The sequence below is a fragment of the Ursus arctos genome, unplaced genomic scaffold (genome assembly GCF_023065955.2).
Source record: "Ursus arctos isolate Adak ecotype North America unplaced genomic scaffold, UrsArc2.0 scaffold_33, whole genome shotgun sequence".
NCBI lineage: Eukaryota > Metazoa > Chordata > Mammalia > Carnivora > Ursidae > Ursus > Ursus arctos.
The window spans coordinates 3,493,705-3,514,833 of NW_026623019.1; positions in this window are offsets into that span (position 1 = coordinate 3,493,705).

Sequence of the window (21,129 nt, forward strand, 5' to 3'; positions counted from 1 at the left end):
TTCAGGTGTACAACCATCACCATAATCCATTTTTTGAAAAGTTCCATTACTCCAAAAATTTTCCTTATTGCTTTTTTGCAGGCAGTTGTTTCTCCAAACCCCGGCCTTGGGCAACCACTGACCTCTTTTATACCTCAATATTTTGCCTTTCTTAGAAATTTCATATAAATGGGATCATATAATACAGAGTCTTTTGTGTCTGGCTTTCTTCATCTTAGCCTCATGTTTTTGCGGTTCACCCATATTGTACGTTTCAGTATTTTGTGCATTCTACCCATTGGATGCAATTTCACTGAATACCACATTATCCACTGACCAGTTACTGGGCATTTGGATTTTTCCAGTTTGGGGCTATTTGAATAATGCTGCTCTGAAATTCTGGTACAAGTGTTTGTGTAGACGTATGCTTTTGTTTCTCTCGTGTCAATGTCCAGGAGTGCGATGGCCAAGTGCATTGGGGAGTCTGTTGAACTTCTAAAGAAGCTGACAAAATGGTTTGCAAAGTGGCTGCACCTTGTCACATTCCCACCATTGCTGTGCGAGGTTCTAGGCTCTCTAGTTCTTCAACCATAACCATTCTGGTAGATAGGTAGGGGCATCTTGCTGTGGTTTTAATGTGCACATATGTAAGGCTTAGTGAAGTGAGGCATTTTCCATGTGCTTACTAGCATGTTATCTATTCAAATCTTGGGCCCATGCTTTTAATTGGGTTGCTTTTCCTCTTCTTTCTAGTTGTAAGAGTTCTTTTATGAATTCTGAATACAAGCCCTTTACCAATGCATGAATCACTACTATTTTCCTCCTATCCATGGCTTGTCTTTTCATTTTCTTCACAGGGTCTCTATAAAAGCAAACTTTTAAAATTTTGATAAATTCCGATGACATTTTTTCCCTCTTTTGAATTCTGCTATTGATGTCATATCTAATAAATGTTTGCCTAACCTGAGATCACAAAGATGTTCTGCTATGCTTTTCTGTATAAATGTTATAGTTCTAGCTCTTTACATTCAGTTAATTTTTGTGTGTGGTGTGAGGTAAGGGTCTAGTTTAAATCTTTTGGTTTGAACATTTCATTATTTTAGCAACATTTGTAGAAAAAATCATCCTGGGGCACCTGGGTGGCTCAGTTGGTCTTCAGCTCAAGTCATGATCTCGAGGTAGGGTCCTGGGATCCAGTCCCACATCGGGCTCTCTGTTCAGTGGGGAGTCTGCTTCTCCCTCTGCCCCTCCCCATGCTTGTGCTCTCTCTCCTCTCTCCATCTCTCTCAAATAAATAACATCTTAAAAAAAAAAAAAAGGTCATCCTTTCCCTCACTGAATTCCCACATCACTTGTGTTGAAAGTCAATAGACCACATATTATGTGGATCTGTTTCTGGACACTGTCTCGTTCCATCGATCTATAATATGTCTATTGTTATGCCAATACCACACTATCTCGATTACTGTAGCTTTAAGTAAGTTTTGAAATCAAGTGATGTAAGTCCTCCAACTTTGTTCTTTTTAAATATCATTTTGGCCATTCAAGATTCTTGGCATTTTCATATAAATTTGAGAATCAGAATACCAATTTCTCTGTAAAAAAAAAAAAATGAGCCTGCTTGTATTTTGGTAGAGATCGTGTTGAATCAATAGCTCAATTTGAGAAGAACAGAGTTCTTAACATGAGTCTTTCAATCCGTGAAACTGATATATCTCTCTGCTTATTTAGGACTTTAATTTTCTCTCAGCAAAGTTCTTTTGTTTCCAGTGTGCTTGTCTTGTACTTATTTTGTTAAATTTATTCCTAAATATTTTATTCTTTCTGTTGCTGTTGTGGCTAGACTTGATTCCTTAGCTTTATTTTTGGATTGTTCATGGCTAATACACAGAAATGCAACTGATTTTGTATATTGATCTTATATCCTCAAACCTTGGTAAACTTACTTATTAGTTCTAGACCTAGTAACATTTCTTAGGACTTCCTACATAAACTGTAATGTTTTCTGTCAATAAAGATAGTTTTACTTCTTTCTACCCAATACGTGTACTGTTAATATTTTTCTCACCTTATTACAGTGGTTAGGTGTTGAACTCATTCACAATTTAACCTTTCATAACTGTCTAGTGTTAACTGTAGGATTTTAATAGACCCCTTTATGAGCTCCTGGGAATTCCCTTTGGTTTCCAGCTAGTTGAAAAATTTTACCATGAATGAATTTTTGATTTTGTTAAATGTTTGGTGTCTACTGAAATGATCATATGGTATTTACCCTTTATCTCTTAATGTGGTAGTTTACATTAATTGATTTTCAGATGCTAAACCAAGCTTATATTCTTACAGGCTTATACACCACTTTGCCAATTGAATTTCCTTGCTTGATATAGGTCAACTTAAATTGTCTCCTTCTTCTTGAACCAATTTTGACTATGTCTTTTTAGGAATTTGTCCATTTCTTTCTGGTTGTTGGGTTTGTTTGCACGCAAGTGTTCATAGCATAGTTCCATAATCTTTTAAATTTCTTTGAGTCTGTAATGACGTTTCCTTTAGTATTCTTGATTTTGGAATTGGAATCTTCTCTCTTTTCTTCTTATTCAGTCTACCTGATGGTTTATCATTTTGCTGATCTTTTCAAGAATATATTTGGTTTATTGGTTTTCTGTATTGACCTTTTATTGTTTCCATTAATATTTGAGCTGATCTATATTATTTCTTTTTTTCTGATTACTAGCACTTGATTTACTCTTCTTTTTCTGGCTTCTTGATGAAGAAGCTTAAATTATTATTTTTAGAAACTTTCTCCTTTTCAGATGTAAGAGCTTAACCTGTAAGTTTCTCTGTAGGCACTGCTTCACTGTGTCCTATAAATTTCCACATGTTGTGCTCTCTTTTTCATTCAGTTCAAGATATTTTTAATTTTGTCTGTGATTTCTTCTTTGATCAATCAATCATTTAGAAGATACAGTGTAACTTTCAAATAGTAAGCACTTTTCTGCATTTTTCTTGCCAATTGCTAATGTAATTCTATTTTGGTCATATAACATACTTTATGTAATTTTAATCCTTTTGAATTCAGTGATAGTTGCATGGTATGCTAAAAATTGTCCCCCCCCCCAAAGCTACTCATGCCCTCATCCCTGGAACCTATACATGTTACCTTATATGGAGACAGAGTCTTGGTATGTTTGGTTCAGTTCAGGATCTGAGTTCTCCTGGACAATGCAATCACGGGGTCCTTGTGAAATGATTGCAGAGGGAGATTCCACACATAGAAGAAGAGGGGGTGATGGGAGTAGATGCCGACATCCCATGGACGCAGCACCCAGCCAAGGCATCCTGCTTCTAGAAGCTGGAAGTTGTAAGGGATGGATTCTTCCCTCGAGCGTCTGGAGGAAGCATGACCTGCCAATGTTTCTACTTCAGCCCAAGATACTGACTTCAGAATTTTCAGGCCCCAGCACAGTGAGAGAATAACCCTCTGGTGTTTCAGGCCCTTGCATTTGTGGTAACCTTTTACAAAAGCCACCGGACACCAACACAGCTTGCTTTTTGGCCTAGCGTGGGATCCTTCCTGTAGAATGTTCCCGTGGTCTTGCAAGGGGCATGCATTGTGCTGGTGTAAGGTGGTCAACAGGTCAACAGGTTGATAGCGTTCAAACTTTCTGTGTCCTTCCCAATATTATTGGAAGCGTCAACTATAATTGTTGAATTGGTTATTTCTCCTCTCAATTCTATCAGCTCCTGCTTCTTGTACTTTGGGGCCCCATTGTCAGATGCTTTCACACTTAATAATTATTATAGCTTTCTGATATATTACCTTTTTTTTTTTCGGTCTGGCGGTATTTCTTATTTCAAAATCTGTGTTGTCTATTACTGGGAGAGTCAACTCAGTCCTCTCCTCCACTGTCTGCACACACATATGGTGTCATTTTTTATTATGTGTTCATTTGTTTCTAGTGAACCTAGAACACGTCTCTTACAGTTCTCTCTGGGAGAGAAACAGGTCTCAGGCCCGGTTGCTTCTCACATAGACACTTCCCTAATCTCCATGTTTTCCTGCCCCACGTAGCCAAGTGCTTCTTTCCCCAGAGTAACGCCCTGTCTTACTCCTGGAGGGAGTGGTAGGAGGATGTGGAGGTTGAGGACGGTATCTTTGGAGTCTAGATGCCGCAGATACGACGTCCACCCTCCCACCTGTGAACCCAGCCCACCCCTGCGTGTGGTACATCATGTTCCTGAGCATTTCACAGACTCAGCGCAGAAAATGGTTTTCTACCTATTGATATCATCCTGTCCAGGTAGCATAGGTGGAAAATTTGTTGCCCCTCCTAAATCAGTTCCCAGAATATTCTCTGAATTTCATCTTGCAAAACTCTGTTGAACTCCCTTGCTTAACCATCACCTTCTGCACATTGCTTCCGCCTCAGGATCAGAATGACTGGTGAGGCTCTGGACACCACATCTGCATTGCGTTCAGCAAGGAAGAGAAGAGCACGGGGAGGGGTCCACACTTTAAAAAAAAATTTTATTTAAATTTAATTTAATTAACATGTAGTGTATTATTAGTTTCAGAGGTAGAATTCAGTGAGTCATCAGTTGCATACAACACCCAGTGCTTATTCCATCACATGCCCTCCTTAATGCCCATCACCCAGTGACCCCATCTCCCCCACCCACCTCCCCTTCAGCAGCCCTCAGTTTGTTTCCCAGAATCAAGAGTCTCTTATGGTTTGTCTCTGTCTCCCTCTCTGTTTTCATCTGATTTTATTTTTCCTTCCCTATGTTCATCTGTTTTGTTTGCTAAATTCCACATAAGAGTGAAATCATGGTATTTGTCTTTCTCTGACTGACTCATGTCGCTTAGCATAATACCCTCTAGTTCCAGCCACGTCCTTGCAAAAGGCCAGATTTCATTCTTTCTGATGGCTGAGTGGTATTCCATTGTATACATAGACCGCATCTCCCTTAAAGACACTCCCCGGAGGCCCCGCTCACCAGGCTGCTCTGCTCTTGCTGCCTGGGGCCTGGCGACACCACGCACCGAGCGCACTGGGGGGCTGGAAGTGCAGTCTTTACTGAAGACGCTCATGTTTCTGACTAAAAGCTGGGAGTCTACAGCCAAAGAAAAAGTGGACAGAGATTGGTGGACTTCTCTCACTCTGTCACACTCAGGATGATAGAAATTATTTTTTTTAATTTTATTTATTAATTTGACAGAAATAGAGACAGCCAGTGAGAGAGGGAACACAAGCAGGGGGAGTGGGAGAGGAAGAAGCAGGCTCCCAGCGGAGGAGCCTGATGTGGGGCTCGATCCCATAACGCCGGGATCACGCCCTGAGCCGAAGGCAGACGCTTAACCGCTGTGCCACCCAGGCGCCCCGGGGATGATAGAAATTTTTAAAAATTAACTCAGCACCTAAAAAGCATGGCTCTTCAATCGAGTGTGCGCCCTGGGCCGTCACAGGCGAGCCGCACCGACACGGCGCACGTATTTGGCGCCTAGTGATTAGCTGTGGAAAAGACTGAATGAACCTGAATAAACCATCAGCCTGAGAGAAGCCCGGGTCCCTGTGTTTACTATAATCCGTGACAAGTGATAACATCCATTATTTTCCTACACTGAGTTCATCAACAAATAGAAAATACCAACTTGCCTCTGACATCCTATAAGGGCTCGTGTGTTGCTGCCACATTGTATTTGGTCGAAAGCCTCCAGGCCCACTGATCAGTCCAAGTGGAAAGACGGGAGAGACCAGACCGAGAAACCGTGAGAAGTCTTCGTTTGGCTCCCGTTTACCGACAAAGCCTCCCCCAGTGCAGAAACGGTGATAAATGTAAGCACGAGCTGGCCAGCCGTTGTTACTTGAACTCGAACCAGAAACCACCGTTCGATGTCTGGCGTTTTTCACGGAGGTCGAAGCAGCTCTGTTTAAAAGAGCTGCCTGCTGTGGGATAAAGAATTGTTTTTATTACAGAGACTTAGCAGTGAGCCTGAGAGCGAACTTCTCCATGAGCAGAGCAGAGTAAAACTGGGAGGAGGCGGGAACGTTCCCTCTGCCACCTCACACAAAATACGCCTGAGAGGAACGGATGGTCCTTGAGCTACCGTAAAGATGTGAGGATGTAGTAGGTTACCTTCAGTGTTCTTAAATCCTTCTCTTTGAAGGGGAGGGGAGACATGAAGGTTAAGAGGAGGAGAGAGACTGGACAGGGGAGGTGTTTTGTTTAACCCACAGAAGCATAAGTTAGAATTCGCATGGGCCTGTGCAACTTTTCTTTACACTGGCCTTAAAGATCAAATAAAGACCCTTTATTCGTTCCAAAAATGTCTTTTAAACAGGAATCGTGTTAGGAGCTCACAGTCTAGAGGTGGTAAGAAAGGCAGTCAGCAAGTAAGGGAAATAGGCCCTTTTAGTTGGTGCATTTGTTGGGGGGTAGGAGGGAGAGTAACTAGGGGGGTTGCTAGGGGGAGTCGGGGCATCTCTGGGAAAATGGCCTTCCATCAGAGACCTGATGGCCGAGAACAAGCTGGCCATGCAGAGTGTGAAGGGGTAGAGAGGGGACGGGGTGAATTCTAGGCAAGAGGGTGAGCACCGCAGAGGGTCCTGGGGCTAAGGAGAGCCCGGCATGGCAGGTGGCAGGGGGTGGGGGCCTCTGTCCTGGCCTCAGGGAGTGGAGGCTGTGGCCCAGTGTGAGACGGGAGCATTGGGGACCGGGGCGGGGCGGCAGTGCTGGGGTCCCCTTGAGGATACACTTGCTGGCCACGGGAAGGAATCTGGGTTGCATGCTAGGTGTGAGGGCAGTGCTGGGGAGGGCGGGGCATTAACATCTACACTGCAGACACTGTCTACACTGCAGACACTGCCCACGGCTACTGGCTACAGAATGAGCTCCAGGAAGGTAAGGCTGGTGCAGTGCTTGGAGACCAGAGATGGTGATGGCTTTGATGAGCAGCAGCAAGATGGAAAGATGTAGAAAGGACTGAAATACATCCTGGGGGAAAGCCCAGAGGATTTGGCTGTGGAGGTCAAAGTTTGTGGGGTAGAACCACCACTTAATTCTAGATTTGTTATCCTGTTTGATGGCTGGGGGCCCCATCGTGGAAAGGTATTGTAGAAGAAAGGGGAGCGATCCCACAGGCACGGTGTCGGAGGCAGGGGGCATTGGCATTAGCATTCGGAGCCATACCCCTCACCTAGCCAGGTGAGATAAAATGATCATTTAGTAAGTATGATTTATTATGATTTGGTAACACCTTACAGAAAACAACTAGAACTCAGAAGTACTGTTTGCAGACACAGGAGCCCAGGTATTGTTTGATAACTGTGTGTGTGACCTTGAGGGCCTTCTGGAACATGGGGTCTCTGGCAGGCATCTCCCACCCACGCCCAGGGACGACATCAGCAGATGCCAGAAAAGGGAGGTGGGAGGTGGATAGATTCATCTGGTCTGCTGATACGTTTGCCCCTCCAGTGGCAAAAACAGAGTGTGCCCAGTGAATTCTGAAAAAATGAGAACAGTCACAAATATTTCCTGAACACCAGCAATTTGTTTACCACAAATAGTTTCCTTGGATTCGGGGACATAAATATAAGCTGCTTATGTTGTCACGAAGGGCGAAGGCCAAGTCTTGAAGTGATAGGACTCCTTTCCCTGCTGCACGTGAAAATTAGACTGTTTACGTAGGAGTCACACCTACTTTGTACATGAAAGAAAACTGACACCTGTTCTAGACTGAATATTTATGTCCATCCAAAATTCACACATTGAAACCTAACCTCCAAGGTGAAGGTCTTAGGAGGTGGGGCCTGTGCGAGGCAGTCGTGAGGGATGAGTGCCCTCGTGAAAGACCCCCAGACAGCTCCCTCCCCCCTTCCTCTATGGAAGGACACAGGGAGCAGAGGGCTGTCTCTGAGCCTGGGAGCTGAACCTCACCACACACTGAATATGCTAGCACCTTGAGCTGGGGCTTCCCAGCCCCCAGCACTGAAAGAAACACATTTCTGTTGTTTATAAGCTACCAGTCTGTGCTTTTTTTATTAGAGCTGCCTGAACACACTAAGACAGCAATTACGCAAGAGCAGAGGAAAAGCTAATTGTGTGGTTCCTGCTGAACGCAGAGGCTTAAGGAAAGGAAGAATCCCATAGGCTGGAGGCATCTTGGTCACCTCCAAGAAGGAGGAAGGTGTTGAAAGGGACGCTGAGTTGGGTGACATGTGTCTAACTCTGAAAGGAAGTGCGTGATGGTCTTTTTCAAAGAACGGGAAAATGTTACTAAGCAGAAATGTGTGAAATAAACACGAAGGAGATTGCTTAGCCTATGATATCCTTACAGCCAGAAACTCCACCTGGATCCTTCCCATTAAGTTCCCGTCTCCCCATGGAAGATAGAATTCCAGACTCCCTTGTTCCTCTGGCAGATTTTGTCAGGTGTGGATGGCTGGGCATGTGTCCTGAGGACTGGCCACATGCAGTAAGAAAACTGTCATGGGCTGAGATGTGTCCCCCAGATTTGTATGTAGGAGTCCTGACCGCAGAATGTGACTATCTTTGGAGAGAGGTTCTTCTTCTTTTTTTTTTTTTCCAGCTTTATTGAGATAGAATTGACACATCATATCGCGAGTATTTAAGATCGACAATGTGCAAATTTGATACATTTACAATTGCAATATGATTCCCCCCAAAGCGCTAACAGCTCCATCATATCACATCATTACCGTTTCTTTTTTGTGCTGAGAACACGTAAGGTCTACTGTCTTAGCAACTTGGAACCTTATAATGCCGTATTGTCAACTCTAACCACAATGCTGTGCGTTCGATCCCCAGAACATATTCACCTGCTAAGTCGGACTTTGTGCCCTTGGACCCGTCTTCCCATTTCCCCCACCCCCGACCCCTTGTAGCCATCATTCTACCCTCTATTTCCATGAGTTGGGCTTTCTTAGATTCTACACATGTGAGGAATGCCATACAATATTTGTCCTTCTCTGTCTGATGTATTTCACTTCGCACAGTGCCCACGAACGTCCATTCCCATGAGCACTGCGACATTATTTGCAGGAGCCAAGATAGGGAAACAACCCGAGTGCCTGTCGACGGATGAATGGATAAAGCAGATGTGATGTACATATACAGTGGCATGCTACTCCGCCGTAAAGTGAAGGAAATCCTGCCGTTTGTGACACTGTGGAGATAAGGGCTTAACAAAGGTAACTGAGCTCAGATGAGGTCATGAGACCCTCACCCAATACGACTACGGCATCCCTTAGAAAAGGAAATTTGGACACCTACAGAGGGAGATGGCCTGAAGACACAGGGAGAAGACTGCCATCTACCAGCCAAGGAGAGAGGCCTGGAACACACTGTCCCTCCTCCCTCCCTCAGGAGGACCCCCCTGCCAGGAGCCTGACCTCAGAAGTCCGTCCGGCTTCCAGAGCTGTTGTTGAAGCCCCCGGCCCGCAGCACTTTGCTAGGCCAGCACTAGCGCATCAACATAGCACCCAACACTTCCGAATCTTACTTTTCAAGACCGCGCTGTATGCAGTGGGCTAGCGGACGGAATAATGGGGCATTGCTCCCCCTTACTCTTCATGTTTCATCAAAACCGTCCTCCAAGCACGGGTAAGCTGGATCTCCGTGTCGGACCTCTGCGAATGTTTCCGTGAAGCACCCTGTGATGTCGGGAACATTTGCCTGGACAAGCAGCGAGCTGGCATAGTGAAGACACCCCGCCTGCCCTTCCACCTCATTCTCTCCCTCCGCGAGAAGAGAGTGGGGGGAGGAAGAGACCGTCAGCAAAATCAAGTGCTTCTCACTAAACGCTCGAAACGGCCTCATTCTGGGTTCGGCTCTTCAAACATCAGTGCTGTTTCCTCTGGATGCAAGTTTCCAGGGGACACACCGTCCTTCGTTCCTGGAGGTGCTTCTTACTCGATTTCTAGTGCCCGACACCCATGTATGAGCCTATTGAGCCCAGGGTTAAATAACCATGTTTCAGCAGTGTTTAAAAATATTGTAGTCCCAGAAAATAATTCTTGGGGAAAATAGCCTTTTAAAGTTTGAGGGCTCTGGACCCCTTCCTAGGGCACTTCTGTGTCTCGATGATAAAGGACATGAGACTCTAGCTCCCTGGGGACAGCATGGCCCCAGGAAAGACCCTCTCACCAGAGCTGCCAGAGTTCCCGCGAGCAGCGGGGAATAATGACGTGAAACACGCAGACTCCTCTCCCTGCGTTTACTCTCTTAAAGAGAAGACAGAGTGAGTTCTACTCCTGACTGCCACACAGAACTGAGCATTGTGCCTTTCAAGGGGGGTTTGGGAAAGTCCAAACCGGGAGGAGCGGATTAAAGAGCTGCCCCTGGCAAACTGCCCCAAGCAGGAGGACACTGTGCCTCTGCAGGCAGGAACGGGGCTCGAGCCGGCACTGCAGCAACCACGTGAGGGATGCACCCGACACCGCGCTTGGCAGTGTGGCTGGAAAAATCCACCACCGTCCTCCCCCTGCCTGGCTGCTCCAGGTCTTGGGGGCAAGTTCAAACACTTGCTTCCCACTGAGGACATGTCGGATCCCTACATTGCCCAAAATCGCCCACTGGGTAATTAATGGTGCTCACAAGGATCATTTATGAGCTCGTTGTTCGTGGCCATGCTGGCTTGGCAGGAGCTGCTGGTCCGAGGAGCCAGGTATGGCTCCCCGTGGCCCAGAACTCCACTGTTGGTGTGAAGCTGATTCAGACTTGTGTCCTGGGAGGCTTCCTTTCATATAAACAAGGTTTCTCATGTAAAAGGGACCAGAGGGATGGGACTCCCATGAGCTGGAGAATTCTCCGGAATCGTGAGTCTGACGCTAGGTTTCTTTCTGGCTTTCATCCATCCAGATAAGTGAAGCTGGATGGGCTGCGCTCAGCAAGCAAGCTGGTGGGGGAGACAGGCAATGAGGCGTAAGGGGTCCTAATCCTGCCCAGAGCCTGGGCAGTCTGCTTAGGAGAGGCTGGGAAATCAGGAGACCTGAGTTCAAGTCCTGACTCTGGTTTTGAATCCTTCAGCCCTGAATTTGCAATGTGTTACTGGTGACATTGTTGAGATCCAAGTGCTGGGCCGGACAGGTCCCCGTCCTGCGGGCTCTGACACCCTATCTGTGGTCTGTTCCTCAGTGGGGCCCCAGGATCGCTGCCGAGGACTGTCACCTCCTCCCCACCCGTCCCCACGCCGCACTGGCCCCCCCACCAGCGACACTCGAGGATGTCGTGCAGACGCACTGTCTTCTCTGGACTGGCGCTTCGGGAGCTGGCCTCTTCAGCAGGCTCAGGACTCTCATCCTCAGCCTGGTCTGCTCATCAGTTGTAATAGACTTTTCCATCCGGATGTAGCCTTGTAAAAAAAATAATGAATAACGTGGTGTGGTGCACGTGTGCAGAAAACAAAGGTAACCGACTGTGCTTTCTGATTGATCTCACGACCAGTCAGTGGTAACGGGGAACTCAAGTTCTCCATTAAGCCTACCAATTACTGTTGGCTCTGTTGGACCCTCTCCTTTGGGCTTGGCCAGGCTCTTCCTGGAGCGCGCTCAGTGCACCCAGGGCACCTGGCTCGGAGAGAGGCCTGCGCTTCCAGGCCCCATGGCGCTGGAGGGCGGCTGGTGCAGGGACTCCCTGCTCACCCGGGGGTTTCTCCCTGATCTCTTGGCTCTGCTGCTCATGCTGCACCAACAAGGCACAGGGTCCCTCCTGGAGGTCCCCATCTCAGCCCTGTGCGGGTGCGGGTCCCTCAGGTCTGTGAGCAACTGCCACTGGGTTCTGCTGGGCCCGTCACCCCTAAACCCCATCCACCCAGGAACCTCGGCCACAGCCCCTGTCCCCCGGCTTCCACAGAAGGGGCACCTGGCCAGGCACCAAGCTTAAATTTTGCTTTCTGCCACTCTGGTGGGCCGTGGCTGCCCCTTGGAGGCAGAGGGAGTACCTTTGGGAGAAAGTCTCTTGCAAAGTCCCAAATAAAAGCAGGCACAAGCCTGCTCGGCCTTCCGCTCCTTATCACTCCGTGTTGGCTCTGCATCTGCTCATGGGGGGCTGATAAAATCCTCACCTTGGGGTGCGTGGGTGGCTCAGTCAGTGAAGCATCTGCCTTCGGCTCAGGTCATGATCCCAGGGTCCTGGGATCGAGTCTTGCGTCAGGCTCTCTGCTCAGCGGGGAGCCTGCTTCTCCTTCTCCCTCTCCTGCTCCCCCTGCACGGGCCCTCTCTCTCTCTGACAAATAAATAAATAAAATCTTTTTAAAAAAATCCTCACCTTGACCTTGTCCCTCCTTACAAACCCCTCTTTGGCTCTCCAGCCCACCGCCCTTGCCCATCCCCTAGACAGGAGAGCCCTCCGCCACCCACTAGTGGGGGCCTCCCTGTGCAGAGTCTTAGGTCCCTCTCCGCAGGCTGGGAGGGCACTCAGATTACACCTCACCTGTGCTCTCAAGTTTGGAAATCCCCACCCCCCCCTTCCCTACACAGCTTGGCTTGCAAGACCATTTTCTCCTGGAGCATTTCACAAGTCTATTTTGTAAGTCAAAAGCTACACGGTGCCTCTTTCTCTTTCCGTCCATGGAGAAATGTCTAAACATCTGTGGGCGACGAGGGCTCTGGCTGAGGAGGGACAAGGTCACACTGAAGCATGTAAAGCGCATACAAGCATTAACATTTCTTCAAAAGTCTGTTATCCTGTAATTTAAAAAAAGGATTTGGTTCTTCAGGAGTTTCAAAAGCCTGGCAGAGAGAAGAGCCAGAAGTTATGTAGGTAAAGCGAACCCCTGTTTCGTGTGGTCACATACGTGGAGAGGACAAGAAGGACACAGTCCCAGAACATTGTCTGTGGTCTCTAAATCCTTGCTTTCTTTAAGAAAGAACAGATTTTGGGACAGTGTTTTTACCACCGATGGCACTTTTGTATCATGTTTTCTCACCTTCTTTTCTTATAACTTCTTTACAGCTTCTTATAACTTTTTTTTTTTTTACAACACTTGTAATTATCCATACACCAAAAGGAAGGGGGGGGGGCTGGTTGTAACTGCTGGTAAAGGACAATATTGGCATTAACCATCCTGGTTGGGAAGAAGGTTGGCTGCTCCCGAATCCTGACTGTCCCGGCAACATGTTCTGCTCCGCGTTACCCCAGACAGCCCGAGCTGCCCGTTCCCGGCCAACATGGGGCCGTGGATTACCCACTCGGCTCACTTTTCAAGACCGCGTATCAGCAAGTGGGTAGAATTTCTCTGCATCGTGCTGCCCTCATCTGAAAAACCCTGCTCCCACCTTGGTGTCTCCGGTCAGTTGGAGACAATGCCTGTAAATACCTCATATATTAGAGGGGGATAAATAGGAAATGCTATCATCTGCCCTGTGAATTTGATGGGGCAGGAAATTTCGTCCTGACTCACAGAAACTGTGAGCTAATGTCTGTTGTCTTCAGCCGCTAAATTTGTAGTAATTTTCTTTTTGGTCACGACAGAAAACCAATACACTGGGTGTCTCAATTCCCATTCCCATGCACTCCCCACTGCGGCTGCTTGTCTTTTTCATGGACAGCAAGGGTGAAGGCACTCATCAGATGGATTCCACACTCTACCAGGGAGAAGATAACAGGGTTACAGTGACTTAACGTGGCTCCTACCCTCCTCGCCTTCCTCTCTGCAATTGTTGAAGGATAATGGACAGGGCTTAGACTCCAGCAGACCCTTAGAGCCCACATGGGGAGCCAAGAGATGGGAGCCACTGTGGGAGGGGACATTTCCTTGACTCAGATGACTCAGCATGGTCCTTCTACTGGGCTATGAGCTCTAAGAAGGAGAAATTGAATTTTCTTTTTTTCTTCCATTCGCAGTGCTATGCCAAATGATTAAAAAGAAAGGGATGGATGGATGAGTGAATGGATGGGTGGACGGATGGACGGGTGGACGGATGGACGGATGGACGGATGATGGATGGGTGAGTAGGTGCATAAATGGATAGATGGAGAAGTGGATAGCTGAGTCGATGGATGAATGGTTGATAAGTGAATACATGGAGCTTGAAATTGTGATTATTCTCTTATGAACTTGGGCTGACTCTAGGGCCTGGACTTAAACCTTGTCTCTATAATAAAGCACCCACCTTTGTACCACAATCCACCAATTTGTGAGCTCTGCTCTGTCCTTGCCAGCTCCCATCTCTGTCCTCAAGGTTGCAAGTGGCCTGCCCAAATTGCTGTATCTTCCCTATCCCTGGGCCCTGGGTCCCACCATCTACTGAATGACCTACCTCCTGGAGCCTGGCTGCCACAAATTGCACTCTTAGAAATGTCCTTCATTGATGGCATTGGGGCCTGGATGCTAACTGTGGTCTTCTGAAAGCCCTCTGTTGATGACCTAGTTTCTGGTCCTCCTCCCCACCCATAGCTCTGCTGTCGTCAAGGTCCCCCTCCCCTGGCCTGGCCTATTTACATTCCTCCTTGACAGGTGCTGTAAGACACAGTCTCATCAGGCATGGACTATGTCATCTGGGATATTGTAAAATACCATATGGTTACTATTTGGGGGAATACAATCACAGAAACATGAGAATAGCAGCCCCCATGGGTTTGGATAGAGGCAGGAAAAGGTGGTCATGGCTCCTATGCTTGGCTCCTCCATGCTTCGTCGCACAGATGAGGGAAGGAGGCTGGGCATCAACTAGGAAAATTGCTGCAGAGTGGGGTGTGTCCCTCGAGCTTGCCGACCTACCTGATTTTCTCCTTTGGCCAAGTTAGGGGCTCTTAGTGCTGACTTGGACAACCGTCTAGGTTAGCCATGGAAGGGGGACGTAAGAGTGCAGGACACTCCCAGAGGAGGAGCGGCACAGCGAGCTGCTTGGACCCCAGCTCTCTCCTGATGGTTGTCTCAGAGGGTGGGAGCACCGAGCGTGTCCCTTGGTGGCACCCACCCAAACCAGATAAAAGCAGGTGGGTTCATTGAAGCAAAATGCAGACTGAGGCTGAGGTGGCTTTCCTCCCATACCCTGCTGTTCACGTGCTGCAAACGTTAACACAAGTATGGTGGCATCGCAAGGAGCTCTATAGTCCGTTTAAAACTCTTTCTTGAATGTTAAATTGTTATTAGTTAAAATAACATTTTAAGCCCAAAATGAATTCACTTTTTAGGACAGAGCCACTTACTAAAGGTGCAGGCCCGTTTCTGTGCACCTAGGTGCTTTGGGGCTTTTTCTCAATTATTCCTTCTAACCCTGTGGGTGAAGTGTTGATCATCCCCGTTTTACCAGTAAAGACACTGCCTGCGGTCACACCGCTCACGGGCAGCAGAGCCAGGGTCAAGCTGTGGCTATCTGAGTCCAGAGTGCCCACTGTGCAGTCTCCAATATCCCATCTTGTCCAAGATGGCGCCAGCAGCAATCTCTGGAGGTCAAACCAAGGAGTCAGCAGGCTCTCCAGCACCTGGGAAGTTCACAAGGTGCTCTCGAGAGCTTCCTGGGTTCAAGTCAAGTCCATCGCCACCGTGGGGACACGGGCCAGAGGACGGGCACCAGCAAGGCAGGTCCGGGTTTGGGTTTATCAGAACAAGTACCAACGTTCAGTTCTACCGTTGCTTGGTTTCATGAATACAGGGCCACTAATCTCTGCTGCCTCTGTTTCTCATCCATGAAATGGGGATGACAGCAATATCTAAACCTTAGACAGTGGTTTCGAAGAATCAGTATGTGTCGATGACGGAACCCAGTGCCTGACACTTGACGAGAGCTGAGTAATGGTTAGCTGTTACTGTGTTAGCAGCGAGTGATGGTTTAATTGGTGAGAAGGTGCCCTGATGGTCAGGAGCCCCAGGAAACAGCCCCGGACACCTGATCTGCACAGGGATCTGGGTGTGTCCTGGCAGAGCGTGGGGCCAGAGCAGATGCCGACGGTGGCTGTGGGTGCAGGGGACAGTGCAGAAACGCCGTGTCACTGTGACAGGGTCACGGCTTCTGGAGCCGTGGAGCAACTGTGTCAGGAAGCCACTCAGTCTCCTCGATCACAAAGCCCCCAAGTATCTGCCCAAACCCGCTCTCCACGAGGGGGGGGGCCCTCTTCACAACAATGTACATCAGGACAAACACGCGCATGCCGTTCCCCAGGGCCGGCATGGAAATGCTCGCAGCTTGTTTTCCGTCTCCGAGTGCTGGTGGTGCCTGCACGGGCGGCGAGGCGGCTGCCGCGTGAGCAAGCCCCTGCAGGACCAGCCGCGGCAGCTCACAAAGGCGGCTTTGATGTGGTCTGCTTGAGCCAGAGCTGCCCAGCTGACTCTCCTACAGAATATCGACAATACCATCTGCACACACCCGAGCCCAACGTGTCATTCTCGCCTTGGGAACAAACCATAGCTGACGGAACATTCTGGAAACCTTGCCAGAGAGTGACGAAAGATGTTAATTTAACTATTAGAACTCAACAAAGGGGCCCCCTTGTTAACAAAGAACAATTTCAGACAAGAAAGAAGCTAAAAAAAAACAAAACAAAAACCACCACCCAAACTTTGCTCTAGAAGGCATCGACCAGAAGGGGGGTCTTAGCGGGAGCCGTTCTCCTACGGAATTAACCCAGGAGCTGACAACAGTCAGGCAATGCCTTACTTCCTCAGCCCACACTCTGCAGCCTCTAGACGGTCCTCTGGGTCTGCCATTGCCGGGCAAAAACTGAGGCAGGGCTGTCCATTTCGACGTGTTCACCCAGTGCCACAGGGAGCCCCTGCACACACACTTGGCTCCTTTCTCCCCTGTGCTCCCACTCAGATCGGTGGTGGACACGGGGCTGAGGGGTGCTCCATCCGGCATGCACCGATCACGTCCAGTCCTCCCTGTGCTCCATCCCAGCTGGGGGCTGGGCATTTGCCCACTGCCTCTGAGCTCAGGCCCTCCTTTGAACCATCATGGTGCTAGCTTTGGGGCGTTGCAGGGAAGATTCCATAGGAAAGGTGAATGCAAACCGGTATTTACATAACATGGGTAGCACAGTGCGTGGCAAACACTTGTCGCTGTTGTTAGACATAGCCAGCGAATCTTCTGGAAAAACATTCCATCTTTCTGGTCAGTGCAGCCCTGGGAAGAGGATCGTGAACATTCTGAGATGACTGTTGCCATTCTGCTCCTTGGGCTGTCCCAACAGGACACTGACTGCTGCCATTAGTTCAAAAAAATGTTTATTGAGAGCCAAGAACAGCATGGACTTTACACTGTTGTGTGCGTGTGTTAAGTAGCCTCCATGCCCAGCATGGATCCAACGTGGGGTCTGAACGCACCACCCTGAGATCGAGACCTGAGCTGAGAGTCGGACGCTCAACCGACCGAGCCACCAGGCGCCCTACACGTTGGTGTTTTAGACGAGACTCTACGAAACTACAAATCTGACTTTTAAGAAACTTTAGACTCTGTTTTCTCACTGGAGACTTTAATTAAGTCACAGTCCTGCTGATTGCTTAACAAGTGAATCCCACCGTCGGTGCAACAGCCGTGGATCACAGTTGCGGGCGGGTGGATAAATCTGTCTCATGTGGGCACTGCCTTATCAACCAAACATTAACTCAAATCACTGATGCGCTCCACGGTGGCGTACTGACAAAATAGGGACGTTTGGTTCTGTTCGGGTGGAAAGGGGAAAGAAAAAGGGACTTCTCTTCATTTCTGGATGCCTCAGTCTAAACCCAGCTGTTCAGTTTTAGGAAACGGTAGTTTCTGGCTTCATGAGGTCTGCAACTTGCAGATGTGGAGGGAGATGAAGAGATGCCCAAAGACCTTTTAGAAATGCAGCTGTGGTCTTGATTAAGGATCTGAGCTTCTAAACAAGCAACCATACGTTCATATATCTGTTGAGAAAAAGAAATAGAGGCAGAATCACACTTGTCTCAATGTGGGATGGTCTCTCCAATATCTGACCTGGCCTCCCTGCCTCCTTACTTTCCTTGACCAGCCCAACAGCTTGTCCTGCTCATAAGCTTTCCCTCACCTGTGTTCTCCACCTTTGCTGCTAACCTTCTTTAGGTCACAGAGGAATCTTCTGAAAATCCAGTGTCTCCTCAGCAAGACGAGCAAACACATGTGGGGATCAGAGAGCTCCTTACCTTACAGTTTTCCCTCCTTTCCAGCCTCGACTGTCTAGTTGGCTGCCCCTCGGCTCTGCTCCCAGGCGGCCAGGAGCAGAGTGGGCTGCAGGCCCCACGGGGGAGGGGGAGGGATGTATGAGTCAGGGTTCCCAAGAGGAGCAGAGCCAATAGGCCATGTGTATACTGAGGGAAAGAGATTTAACTTAAGAAATGGGCTGACACGAATACGGAGGCCAGCAAATCCAAAACCTGCAGGTTGGCCAGCAGGCTAGGGACCCGGAAAGGAGCGATACTGCAGGCTGCTGGCAGAATTCTCTCTTGCTGGCGGGGGGGGGGGGGGGGGGGTCAGTTTTTGTTCTCATTAGGCCATCAACTGCTTGGGCAAGGCCCACCCACACTATGGTGGGAAATCTGCTTTAAACAAATTCCGATTTAAATGTTAATCTCATCTGAAAACACCCTCACAGAAAACATCCAGGATAATGTTTGGTCACCTCTGGGCACCGTGGCCCAGCCAGGTTGACGTGTAAAATTAACTATCACAGGTGACCCAGAATCTGTCACTGGCAGATCAAGCTACCTTGACAGTGCCTTCTTTCCCCGGCCTGGCTTCTGCCCTTTGGCCACCATGTCCTTTGTCTAGTTACCTGGTCTCTCCCATGTGATCGAGGAGCCCTGCTAAGAGAAAGCGCTCTTACGCAGAGCTTCCTGGTATGTGACTGAAGCCATCTTTATGCAAACAGGTCAAGAGCTGGTATGAGACTTTGTGTTTTGTTTGTGTTTTGAATTTGTAAACAACACAACAGGGTCACCACTGGGCGTCACAGTTGTGTGGCCTCCAGGTGCACTGGTGGGGACCCACAGCCCCCTGGCTGAAGTGGGGGGTTCCCATTGTCAGAGAGTGGGACGGCTTCTTCATGTCCGGTCATGTGTAGTCATGACGTGGCCCCTGGAAACCTGGTTTGGAGCAGTGCACCACAGGGACAACATATCCCCCTTGGCCAGCTTCTAATCACATGGGCTCAGCACACACAGAACCAGGAGCACCGTCTGCAAGACGCCGTGCCTGGCATTGGTGTGGGTGAGTGAGGGCACAGGTGTGCTCGAGCATGAGTGCCTTGGGGAGACCACAGCTCTCCGAGGAGGCCAGCATGCCTGCCCCACACATCATCCCAAGGGTGTGTGGCCTGAAGATGTGGGCTGCAGCCACGGCAGTGTGGAGAAGGGAGGGAGAACCAGTAGGACCCCCGGTGACATCTCCTGCCCTGGGAACGGGTAAGCAGAGCTATGGAAGGGACACTTTGCCCTACACACGTGGTGGCTGCAATGAATTGTCTCTGATCACTGCTTTCCTGTCCACCCGTGTCTGGGACTGCAGACACCCCCATCTGCTGGACAGGCATCCCGGTGAGCCATCGCCCGGGCTGGGTTCAGCTGAGTCAGTGACTGGTCCAATTTCCAGAAGGCCTGCCACAAGCTCCACTTATTGTCAGGTATTTGCAAGCAGCCCAAAGTGCCCAACCAAGCCACGCATGGCAAGGCCCACGGCCATTCACGGGAGTCAGGGGGGAGATGGGAACATTTCCTGCACCAGTGCCCCAGCCAGGGATCGCAGGGCAGATCTCGGTGCTTTCCGCGGCGCCACGTGGAAACGCAACTCGGTCAGGATAAAGGAGATGGAGGTGTCATCGAACTGGCTACGTAAACTGCGTATCTCTGCGGCAGCCATCCATCGGAATCCAAACCAAATAAAACAAACAAAACCCCCACATTTCCTCATAGCCAGCGACTTTGATGAGGGGCTAGTTGGTTGGGTGATAAGCTACGTCTTTCTTTTTTTAATCCTCCTTTCTTATTTGGGTGCTGTCTTCCTCCAAGCCTGGGGACCATGTCTTCCCTTCCTGAGCAAAAGCACCAAGCCAGAATCTGGCCGAGATTCAGCAGCAAGAGGGAAAGAAGCCACGGGCGAGCTTAGCCTAGCAAACACCGTGAGGCTTAAGGAAAGCCGTGCACTTTACACACTTGAGCTTCTGAGGTCTCGTCCGAGAACCAGCCGGTAAAGCTGCAGAAGAGGGTGTCAGCCTGCAATCGGCTTCCCCTCCTCCTGCCTGGCAAGGGGGCACCGCGTCGGGGAGCCCCGCAGCCCCACATCTGTGTGCCCTCTTCCCACCCCCACCGCCTCCCTCCCTGTCCTCCTCCTGACCCCTCCCTGCCCCAAGAGGCGAAGGAGGGTGTAGACTCCACACTCCTTCCTCTCCTGAAGTGCACGGGGACTGATCAGACCCTTGTGCTTATACCTCTACCTGTCGATTGTGTCCATAATTCATAATACTGCATATGTGTCTCACGATTTTAACAATATTTCACAATAATTTCCTTTTCTCATCCAACAAGCGTTTTCAAGATTGGTTTGTGCTCATACCTACCGCTTAGCATATCCGTTCTTGCTGATTAACATTATTTGTTGTATGAATATATAACTATTTATTTATCCAATTCCTTACAGGGGGACAACTAGGGGGCTTTCAATTTTTGCTGTTTATAAACAATGCCTTAGTTAGGCACCTTAGTTAGGACTCAGTGTGATCATTTCCCAAGTTCTCTAAAATACACCTAGTACTGCATTTGTGGTCACTGGCTAAATCTCTCCACGGTACCAGTCCTTGTAATTCCACACCTGTCGACACTTGGAATGATCACCCCTGGTAATTATTCCAATCTGATGGGTCTGAATGATTTCATTTGTTATTTACATGTCAGGATTTTTAGGAAAGTTGAGCCCCTTTCGTATATTCATTGATCTTTCAGGGTTTCTTTTCCATTAATTATCCCTTTCTTGGCCCATTTTTTCAAATTGCACTGTTGTGGGACACCTGGGTGGCTCAGTCAGTGAAGCATCTGCCTTTGGCTCAGGTCATGATCCCAGGGTCCTGGGATCGAGTCCCACATCGGGCTCCCTGCTCAGCCGGGATTCTGCTTCTGCCTCTGCCTGCCGCTTCCCCTGATTGTGCTCTCTCTCTCTCCCCCTCTCTCTGACAAATAAATAAAATCTTTAAAAAATACAA